This window comes from Octodon degus, unplaced genomic scaffold, assembly GCF_000260255.1.
Source record: "Octodon degus isolate 3935 unplaced genomic scaffold, OctDeg1.0 scaffold00084, whole genome shotgun sequence".
NCBI lineage: Eukaryota > Metazoa > Chordata > Mammalia > Rodentia > Octodontidae > Octodon > Octodon degus.
This window is the reverse complement of record NW_004524660.1, coordinates 8,023,068-8,034,845: the sequence shown is the minus strand read 5'-3', so window position 1 is coordinate 8,034,845 and position 11,778 is coordinate 8,023,068. Positions and strand designations below refer to the sequence as shown.

The 11,778-nt window shown below is 41.1% G+C and overlaps 1 long non-coding RNA gene across 1 annotated transcript in view; it reads right to left on the bottom strand.

Moving 5' to 3' along the window:
* The window catches only part of LOC111818248, a 19,645-nt gene extending 13,492 nt beyond the window's left edge, over positions 1-6,153 (bottom strand). Inside the window, exon 1 of the long non-coding RNA XR_002822274.1 lies at positions 6,025-6,153. This is a non-coding gene — a long non-coding RNA (uncharacterized LOC111818248). The remainder of the gene's footprint in view (positions 1-6,024) is intronic.
* Positions 6,154-11,778: the final 5,625 nt, after the last annotated feature.

Below are 11,778 nucleotides of genomic sequence, written 5' to 3'. Positions count from 1 at the left end.
TGTTCAGGGTCTCACTACTAGATTAGACTCACAGTGATCCACCTGTTCACAGCCTCCCAAGAGCTGGGATTGCAGGCTCGTGCCACCACGCCCAGTCTCACAAAGAACTTCTTCAAAGTAAAATATGATGTTAGAAACCAACTAAATTTATAATATATCAATACATAATTACATGCTTAAATAATTTAATATAATTTGATCAGATATAATTTATTTTCTTCAGCTTTATTGAAATTTAATTGACAAAAATACATACATACATATATTTAGGTGTGCGGATTGATGTTCTACAGACATACACTATAAGACAGTCAGCGCAAACCAGTGAGTTACCGCACCTACCGCTTCATGGTCGCAGCTCCTCGTGTGTGCTGAGGACAGCCGAGCACCGTAGGCTGCCTGTCCCTGCTGCGCTCTAGATGACCATGCACACTGGGATCCCAGGTGAATCTGGCCCCACAGCTGATCCATAGAAGTGTGGTGGTTATGCCCAAAGATCCCTAGTGGTTAGTTGGAGGCTAATAAATGCCTGACAGACGAGGCAAGGGTAGAGCGGGTAGTGGGGTTAGATACAGGACCAAAGTAGTAGGCAGATACAAATATGCTAGGTGAAATCCTCTATTCTGCATAGCTAATATACTCAAATAAAAAAGAAGTAAGTGCTAAGAATTAGGGTCTATAGTATTAAACATCAAGAATAAATGGCCTCTGCTTTGGGATTGATTAAAGAATAGAACTTTGAAAAGCAGAAAGGAAGCTATTAGTGAAGGTCAAGAACATGCTGAGAAACCTGACAGATGAAACAAGGAGGCGCTGTCAGGCTGCGTGGTACACACTAGGGAGAGCACCACGCTTGCAGGGCGTGGCCAGATCCCTGGACTCAGACTGGGAGAGCTGCCTACAGGAGGAAGGCAGGAGCAGAGGTGGTGTGAAGGCAGTGTTTTCAGAGTAGACAGGAAACCATGAAAGAATGGTCTAACACAACAGGTTATCAAGGAAGGGTCAGAAGGTTGTTTGTGAGAAATCTGACAATATGTACGATAGACTTCAGAAATACAACTAACACTTGACTTATACTCACCCCTGGACAAATTTTCTGAAGTCATAACATTTTTTTAAATAGTAAAAAAATCCTTAAAAACAACCTCAACCTATTAGATATGGTTTAAATAACAATAGCACAGTTGTACTGTGCATCTACCAAGAGTTTATGATGGGGCTCAGAGCACATGGCCCCAAAATCTTGGCGTTTTAGGGAAGAGCAGAAGGGAGCTCACTCTTACATCTCCTCTCTTGCCTGTCCTGCAAAGCAGGCCACCAAGGCCAGCTAACGGTCTTCAGATGTGAAGTCATTAAATCTCCATTCCAGAAGAACCCTCCCTGTATCTGAATCAAGGGAATGTTCTCATCTCAGAGGTGAGAGGCAGGCAAAAGAGTCTAAACAGACATGTCTCATTTAGCAGTCCTCAGTTTATGACCATTAGTTCATGGCCTTTTGCCTTTCGATCACATTTCTACAGAATTGTTCATTTAATATACAACTTCTTTGCTTGCCTTTACATTTCTGAGGTTTCTAATATCAACATGAAACATTAAATTTATGTTTTTTTCTTACACTCCATCATTTGTTGTAAGGGTCTCAGCCATGAAACTTCTAGTATGTGAGGAAGATGTGATATTGCTTTTATTGCATACACATACGTGTATATGATGGTGTACCCAAAAAACTCTGAAAGTATACATAGTGAAATATCAGTGGTAACAGTTGGGTTATTATTGATTTTTATTTCCTTTGTCTTAGTGTTTTCAAAATTTCCTGTTAAAGATGTTTGTAAGCCAAATTTCTTTTAATTTTTTCATGAGTACTCCTTCCTCTATAAAGAGCACCCTAAAAGACTAAGTTCCATAGCCTATAGAAAAGAAGCAAGCGAGAAAGACATTACATGACCCAACATTCAGTACATTATTCACAACTTAAAACCATGTCGATTGAATTTGAGTGATCCAAGCAGTCGGTAAGTGAACAGAAGTTCTCTCGTCATGGGAACTAAGCAAGAAGGGGCAGATGAAGAGCTTAGCCCATGCTTGAGATGCGGATGCAGAGTAATATTCAGTCAAGGAGCATTAAGAGGACAATGTCCAACATCTGCATCAGTGGGTGTGTTTGGATCTGAGCTACCTTCTGTGGGTCTTTTTGCCTCTTTGATCTCAGTTGACGCTTATGTAAATTGGAGGTGGGAAAGAGCTGGATATATTTCATCTAAAAGTAAACAATTCCATGGGTCACTTTACAGTGCCCAGCCCCCAAGCTTTGGCTGGCAGATCTTCCTAAATGACTGAAAGGGGCTGGAGAGAGCAAACCAATACCAGGCCTATGAGAAGCAGGCCAAGAGGTGAGAGTGCCTGAGAAGCACAAGACTAAGGACGGCTGTCGTCAGGACAGGAAGACCTAAGGACACTTTTTTTCATGAAGAGAAGAGAATAATGAAGAGAGATGAATTTATGATACAGAAATGATAATTTGTGTGCCCCTGATTAAGAGAGTAATGGCTCAAAGCACAGGAGAAGCATTTACTGTGGGCTTCTGTCTTGTTTGGCAGGAGCTGAAGCACATGGAAAGATCTAGAAATTCTGGTTTCTTTGCAACCCCTTCCTTACGTGAGCTTCTACCTGCAGCAAAAGCAATATTCCCTTCTAGGTCAGAGCTTCTTGTATCATTATCATTATCATTTATTCTCGGTTCTCCATGGTATTTTACAAAAGCATCATTACCCTGGCAAGAAGCTGAAGTGGGTTGCCTCTGAAAAGATAGTTCATTGAATTTAGAAAACAAAAAAATAAGTGAAGGCATTTACTTACTTGAGTTGTACCTTATCCCAAACATATTACTCAAAACTTATTTCTGAGTTCCAGATAGCATAATTAAACCTCAGTAATTGGAATTCCTACTTCATATAAACACTGGTTAACACAAAGTCTGTGCTTGTTCCTTTTGGGCTCCAAATTAACATTTTGAACACTTTTTAATTTGTGGGGTTGTGGAAAAGGAACATTTTAAAGGTATTTTTGGCAGGTGCCTTGGTCAGCTTCACTGAGTCCATTCATTAATGCAGGGAGCATTTCCCACCAACTGCACACCAAACTGCAAGTAAAAGCTTACTGGGTAAACATTCCTGTTTACTTGTTCTGCTAAATGTTTTGATTTATTATGGAACTATTTCATTATACATGGCTTTGTGTGACAAATAATAAATATCATATAAGAGCTAAAGAAGATGGCCAACAACACGTTAGAAGACCACATCACTGGGAGGTTTTCAAGTGAATTATAATTGTGCAGCTATATCACAATTAACGTTATCACCACTGCCACTGTTATCATATTATGTCATGTGAAATAGAAATTTCTCTTAGAAAATAAGAATGTAAGTCCTTCATATTTTTGTATCTACATTGGTCACACCCTTTTTATTAATCAAAGTTCTGCAGAGAAACAGAAGCAAAAGGATGCATAGAGCTACGTACATGTGTGTGTGTGTGTGTGTGTGTGTGTGTGTGTGTGTACAGAGGTCTAAGATTATTCTTTAAGGAACTGACTTGTGTGACTACAGTCTGGAAAGTACAGCATCTTCAGGGAGGGCTAGCAGGCTAGCAAGTCAGGGTAAGCACAAGTGTGAAGGTCCTCTGCTTCAGAAATCACTTGACAATGCCTGTCCACATATCTGGGCAACGGGGCCCTTTCTAGTGGGCATGAACAGTGGCCATTGTGTTCCTCTTTAATTGTAGTCAACTTTAGTGCAACTTAACATTTGGACTAGAAGGAGTGACAGGAAAGGAGGGAAGCAGGTGGATACAGAGATGAACCCCTGGGAAGAAAGCTCATTCCCACTCCTGCCTCCATCTTTTCTGCTAGGGCAGATAGGTAAGTGGTGGGCAAAATATGTGACCTGCTTGTCTTCGATCTCAGTCCTCATGCTCCAAACCCTGCACCGTCAGGCCCGAACAACCCAACTTGCCTGTCTTGGTGCAGCTGGCATTATCCCATCCTGTACTGTGCCCTCCTCTTGCATCCCCTTCACTCTCATTTTCTGCTACTCTCTTCCCTCTTCTACCTGGAACTCTCCAAGCCCAGGAACCCCTCCACCTGGCCTGCGTCTGAGTGGTGGACCTGGGCTCCGCTGCAGTGTTTGGCATCTACTTCTCCAGGGCAGGCACGCTGCAGAGCCAGTGGCTAGTCAGGCAAGAGCAATATGTCGCCACACCCTGAGCCATGAACATTACCAGAAGAGTGCAGAGTGCAACATTTCTGGTTTTCACTCAAAGTGCATTACTTTTTTTTTTTTTTTTTTTGTCTGTTTTGTTTTTCATGTATTTGATACATGGTCTTACTGTGTACTAGGACTCATAGTGATCCTCCCGTTTTCAGCCACCCCAGCACTGGGATGACAGGGGTAGGTCACCACACCCAACCTCCATGGCAGGCTCAGTGCACCCAGGGAGGGGCCGGTGCAGCTAGTGCTGCCAGGGATCGAACCCCGGTCCCTGCACTTGCCTGAGAAGGCTCTTAGTCCACTGAGCTATCTCCCCAGCCCTCAATGTTAATTTTGTAATTTTGAAAATAATGTTTAATTAAAATTTTATTTAATTAGAATAACTCAGATGAACATTACCCTGCATATTTTATATGCATTTCTATAGAATACAGCCAACCAGAGTACAAACCAGACAGAAGTCTATCCCCACACCGGTCACAACCTCAGGGTGAAATGGCAGGTCCCCTACAGAGTACTTCCAGGGTAGGTCTCTTTCTTCCCCACGGAGCCCTCTCCTTGGAGCCCCAGATGACTACCAATCACCAATCGGAATTTCAAGTAGGAGTATAAGGGAAGAGGAGACTAAACTGCTTATTTCCCTTTTCTTTAAGAGTTTTGCATGCAGGCGGCAGAGAGCCCATCTGCTGCTTATTTGCCATTATCCACTGCACTAAGACACCTGACAGAAAGGAGAGCGCTAACTCAGATGGTCTTGGGCTTGGTGCTCCCAGGGGAATGGGGACGAAGGGTGACCAGGTGCAGGACAGCAGCAGTGCTGACCACGTACGTAAACTCAGTGTAATGACTGCAAATATGTGTGTGTGCGCGGGTGGGCATGGGATGTGTGTGCTTGTGAGCATGTGTGTGTGTATGGGTGTATGTGCATGTGGGCACGGTTGTGTGTGTTTGTGAGCATGTGTGTGGGTGTATATGGGCATATGCACATGTGGCCATGGGTGTGCTTGTGAGCGTGTGTGTGTGTGTGTGTGTGTGTGTGTATAGGCATATGTGCACGTGGGCGTGGGTATCTGTGCTTGTGAGCATGTGTGTGTGTGTGTGTGTCTGTATGGGTGTATGTGCACATGGGCATGGGTGTCAGTGCTTGTGAGCATGTGTGTGTGTGTGTGTGTGTGTGTGTATGGGCATATGTGCACATGGGCATAGGTATGTGTGCTTATGAGCATGTGTGTGTATGGGTGTGTGTATGGGCGTATGGACATGGGTGTCTGTGCTTGTGAGCATGTGTGTATGTACATGGGCATATGTGCACATGGGCATAGGTATGTGTGCTTATAAGCATGTGGGGGGGTGTATGGGCATATGTGCATGTGGGCATGGGTGTGTGTGCTTGTGAGCATGTGTGTGTGTGTGTGTGTGTGTGTGTGTGTGCATTTACAGGAAAATGTCAACTCATGGGTTGAAATTAATTTAAATTGTAGCAATACATCTGTGACTCTGGTAAGGTGTTCATCTTTGTCAATAAGGATTTACTTCACACCACAAGGCATGCTGGATTCATGTAGGGCAATTTTTAAACAGTACAAAATTTCTCGGTAGATAGCAAATCCTGTGGTAGATCTGCTAGCCACAAGAAAAGGGCTCTTCATAACAAAAAGTACCCCTATAGCCACAATCATGCCTATAGCCGACCACCCTACAACTTAGAGGCATAAAATAAAAAGACTCTGTTTGGGCTTACAAATCAGTATACCTGCGAGGGCTCAGCTCATTTCACCTGAGTGTGGCTCTACGCTGCACCACACATTTCAGTTCTCTCTGGGCATCTTGCTTGCATCAGAGGGTCAAGTGGGCAGAGACGGGAAGACACGGTCTTCAGGTGCTTCAGGTGCTGAGAACAGAAGCACAGGAGAGGGCGCTCAGCTGCCCCATATTCTTCAGGCTTCCACCAGTGTCATCTGCTAAGTCTGTCAGTTGGTGCTGGTGCGGGTCCAATCCCCAAATTAAGAGCTGAAGAATCACCTCCTGCCCATCTTCACACATAATAAAGGCTCAGGTTTACGTCACTACATATATATGTAGAGTCAGGCTAAAATCACGAGCACAGGTCCCTAGCTTGTGGAATCCCATTGGCTCAGGCAAGTCACACAACTGAGCTCAGTATTAAGGAGCAGTAAGGCATAGTTTGTGGGTGGGGACACAGAAATATTCTTACAGGTGAATAACTATAGAGAGTGGGAGAAGATGCAAAGCAAATAATTGTATCTAACATACAGGTGAACAAATAAAAATCTATTTTTTATAAATACCAATTCATGTGCATTATATAGCTATGTACACATCTACCCACCGACCCGTCCACCATCCTATCTATGCATATGTCCACGGGAGCAGTGCCTTTCTGTATGTGCACAGTGATACATCAGTGGCCTGAGGATTAGAAGCCCAGGGGGAAAGAAATTAAGATAGCAGGTAACGTAAAAATAAATCTGATACGAATACTTCATAAAATGTGTAAATCCAAATATGACTGCACAGTGTCAAATTTAGCTACAACATTTAGTTTTTGACAAAGATTTAAAAGCAAGACAAGAGGCCGGGGAGATGGCTCAGTGGAATAAGTGCTTCCTTGGCAAGCGCAAGGGCCTGAGTTCAATCCCTGGTTCTGAATAAATAAATAAATAAATAAATAAAAGCAAGACAACACAGTAATGGGCAAACATCATCAAGGCCAACTTGATAATTCACTCTTATAAGAATAGCACCAGCATTCATTGAGCACATGAGTTTTATATAAATTTTTAAATTGTTACAGAAATTCTTTAGCTTGAAATTTCAATTATTTACATTAACAGATGAAGATCAGAATAGTGATCACAAAGTAATATGATCATGAACAAATAACATGAGTGCTCCCCTACCCATTTATGCTTACCTGTAGGTTAGTATTTCAATCACTTTTTAAATTTATGTATTTGGTCTTACTACGCAGCTCAGACTCCTAGGATCCTCCTATTTTCACCCTGCCAAGCACTGTGAATATAGGCATGCGCCACCACACCTGGACTCAGTCGCCAACTCAGCGTGCCCTGGAGTGGAGCTGGCACAGGATGCAGGAGCGGGGTCAAACCCTGGTCTCTGTGCTTGCCAAAGCACGCAGTTAGTCCGCTGAGCTGTCTTGCTGGACCTTAATCACTTTTACAATATCACATATTTAGACAAGCTAATCTTGACTTTTTTCTACTAAGTAGCAATGATACTGTTCTAGTCCTTCACTAAACAGACATTGCACTTATGATGAGCCAGACATTATTCCAGCAATTGGGAGCAAAGCATAGAAGGGGAAGGTCCCGCCCACCGGCCCACGAGTTCCAGGCTGATGGGTCAATGGCACGTGCCCACGGCTGACTCAGCCACCTAGCTGACTAGTGACAACAGACCCGACCACCTTCCTCCTCCAATTTGTATTTCCGCTGTTTTCTTGAAAACCAAGTAACAGGGTTTTTTTCCCCAAAATATCCATAAAATAAATTAAATATAGTATTAAAGAAATCACTTATTAAAAACTAAATAAATTAAGAAACTCAACAAAGTTCAGTTGAGTCACCATCTCCAAGATAGAAACAGAACTTCCCCAAGACAAATTTCCTGGCTCTCTTTCCTTCGGAGCACCTGACCTTAGGCCACTCCCCAACTTCAACAAGAGGCCTTGCTACTTCTGAGCACTCACTGGCACTTCAAGAGCAATGCTGAAGGGGTTCCTGCTTGGCCTTTTAACAACAAAAGTCTTGAGGTGAGATGTGAATGGATTAGTTTTCTGGCTCACCATGGAATCAGAGGCCAGATCATGATTACTTCTATTTTACTATTCTAAGCCAGCATCAGTAGTCGTGAAGTAAGGAAGGCTGACCCAATCTAAGAGACATGGCTGAGGAAACAGCATTGTACAGAATCAGGTCCCTAGAGTGTACATGGGATGAACTTCCTTGCGTGACATTTTGAGTAACTATTTCAAATGTTAGAGATTTTAGCAAAAAAATAATTTTATTTTTAACTAGGCTTTATTTTAAACAAAGTACCAGTTTCCTAAACTGTTGACCACTGTGGCATTCCTGAATAAGTGTACTGTCCAAAATCATTCACTTAGCAAATATAGGCTAAATTACAGCTGCCCATTCTTTAGGTATACTATGAAAATTATCCAGAAGAGTATGTTTTTGATCTTGTTATAACTGTTCTTTGATTTCATAAACTAATAAAAATCTAGCTAACATTATCTGAAACTATCCAAAAGTAGTGAACTTTATAAGATCTTTATAAGTAAAAGCAGAAGAAAAACGCTTTAGACTCATGCTGCCATTTTTTTTCTGGAAGTAAAGAGAAATTTCTTTAAAAGGCCTTTGTTTATGAAAAGTAAAGCAAAGATCCAATCTTTAGATGAGAAACAAAAGATAAAGAATTATCTGTTGAATATAGTGTCATTGTAAATGCTTTGTTTGCTATCAGACTTACATTGATATTGTTTCCTACAAGGTATCTTGGCCAATCTGAGGAGTCCTGCCTGCCACCCCAGCATTCTGGAGGAGAAGGCGGGAGGACTGCTGCAAATTCCATGCCTTCTTGAACCACAGAGGGAGACACTATCTAGAAAAGACAACAACAAATGGATCTTAGCTAAATTTTTAGTAAGATGATGTTTCTGAAAATCATTGCCAGGATTTATTCCAACAGTTACAAGAAGTAAACCAGAAAAAGACAATAGATCTAGATAAGAGGAAAAATAAATTGACCTTCCTCAGACAGAGAGAGCTCAGGAGCAGAAATGCAATTATTAGAGCCCACCCTGGACTGTCCAACTGTAATGTCCTCGCATGATATTTTTCTGCACAATTTCTAGTGGAGCACACCCCGGTGGATTCCCTGGTGGGTTTGTTCCAGAGGAAGACACACTCTCATTACTGAGTCAAGTCTCCCCAAAGGAATTTACTTTCCAACTGTCAGATGTCTGGGAAGGGGGAGTTTTGGGCTGAAAAGAGGGACTCAGAATAAAAACTGAAATGAAACTTCTTCAATGTACTCCTTTTTAAGTAAGAACCCACCTCTGTAACCAGAAACTAAACAGAGAAATGCCTCTTTCAGTGCAGATTCTTGGGCTATTTATATCTACTTCTGAGGCTTAACTTTTCTAAAAATGTTTGAAGCCATCTTTTTTATTTCCCAAAGTCTCAAATGCACAAGATTAAGGTGGTGGAGAATTTTAAGGAATGGCCCCTCGTGCATACTCGAAGCACTGTGTCTCACTAGCTAAAAGGGTACAGGTAGAGGACGAAGAGAGAGTTTGAGGAACACCTGGAGGTTTAGAGGTAAATCAGCCACAGGAGTTAAACATCTTTTTCTTTTTCAAAATAATCTTTAAAATTGAGTAGGAATTAAAATAATTCTTTAAAGAAGCATGAACCAAAGGTAGCCACAGTGATAAATTACCATGGAAAATATAAATAAGTCCATTTGCAGTTAGGAAAACTTGGACTTCTACAACCTATGTTAATTGTTTAAACTTCTAATTTTTTCAAACTAAATTAGTTGTTATATAAAAATATACAAATCACACATTCCTTGGGTCCATGTGATGTTTCAATGCCTGTACATGTTGTGTCATGTTTAAATCAAGTCAAGCATACCGATTTCCTCAAACATTTATTATTCCTTTATGATGGAAATATCCAAAATCATTTCTTCTAGCTTTTAAAAACTTCCATCATTCATTTATTTATGTATTTGGTACAGGGTCTCACTACCCAGCTTGGCCTCGCAGTGACCCTCTATGTCAGCTTCCACAGGGCTGGGATTACAGACATGCACCACCACATCTGGTTTGTGGACCGACACAGCACACCTTGGGTTCCAGGGCCACCATGGCATTAGGCACTGGAATCGAGCCCCAGTCCTTGCGCCTGCCGGGCACTGTTTATGCTGCCAAGCACTTGGGCAGTAGCAGAGCACAACTTCTTGCTCCTATCTAATTATACCTTAGAACCCTTCATCAACCTTTCCTCACTTCTCTCTCCCCAGCCTCCTGCAACTATTACTCTCAATCCCTGTAAAATTGACTTGTTTCAGGTTCCAGGTGAGATCAGCCGATTGTCACCTTTCTTTGCCAAGCTTATATTAAAATAAAAATCTCCAGTGATAGCCGTGCTGTCAAACATGACAAGATGTTACTATTTTCATGTCTAAGTAGCGACTCTGTTGGGTATGTGGACCATGTCGCCTTGTCCGTTCATAATTTGGTAGACAGACAGGTTTGAGATTAGCTCTAATGTAGAAAGATTTTAAGATATTATTTACAATAAAAAGCTCCCCCTCAAGTTATCTTGCACTTACTTGAAAAGGATATCATCATGTGTTATCCTAAGATGTTACGGCTACTGCTTATTTGGCAAATAAAGTTGAGTAGGAGGCACTGGGTCAGGGATGGGGAGCATTGTGCACAGGTATCTCAGGGCGCTCATGTGATTGCAAACAGCTGTAGCTTAGCGTGTTTGTTTTAGACAAATAATTAGATGGTCCCATTTTGGGGAAGAACGTGACATGGATATTGTCTTCTTTGTTCTTTTTATTAAAATTATATTTAAACTAATACATAAATTGAACATATTAATAGAATAAGGCAATTGTTTTAATACATCTATATTTTGAGCAAGCTTAAATCAGGTTAAGTGTAACCATCTCCTCAAACATTTATCATGTTTTGGTGAAAACTTTCAAAACTTTTTTTTTAATGTATTTAGTACAGGGTCTACTGGGTCCCACTACACTGATCAGACTCATAGTGATCCTCCTGTGTTCAGCCTCCCAAGTGCTGGGATTACAGGGTTGTGCCACCACACTCAGTCTCAATCACTGTCTCAGCATGAGCCAGGGGTGAGGCTGGCAGGGCACGCTGGGGATCCAACCCGGGTCCCTGTGTCTTCCTAAGCAGGCGCTTTAATCCACTGGGCTATCTGGCCGGCCCTTCAAAACTTTCCTCTAGCTTTCTGAAATGTACATTTCATTATTATTTTATTGTTACTTTATTATACAACACCACACCAGAACATCTGATACAAAGGACAATTTACCAACACAAAAAAATTTACTGAATATTGGTAAATGTTACAGAGCAATAAGAACAGCAATATTCAACTTTTTCTAAATATATGTGAGTGATACAAATTAGAAGGAATGATAATGTTAAATTACTTGAAATGTAGTTATTAGAACCCTTTTTTCTTTCATTTTCATAATCAGTATCGAGTTTCAATAATGCTCATGTTTAACTTTTGGAAAGTGATTCTGTATACTTTCAAATAAGTTATAATACTAATGCTTAACCTTTGAAAAATGATTCTGCATACTTTCAAATAAATTATAAAACTGATATATAGTTATTTATACAATAAGTTATTTAAACTGATACATAAACCAAACATATTAATAGAATTATTATTTATTATTATTATTATTT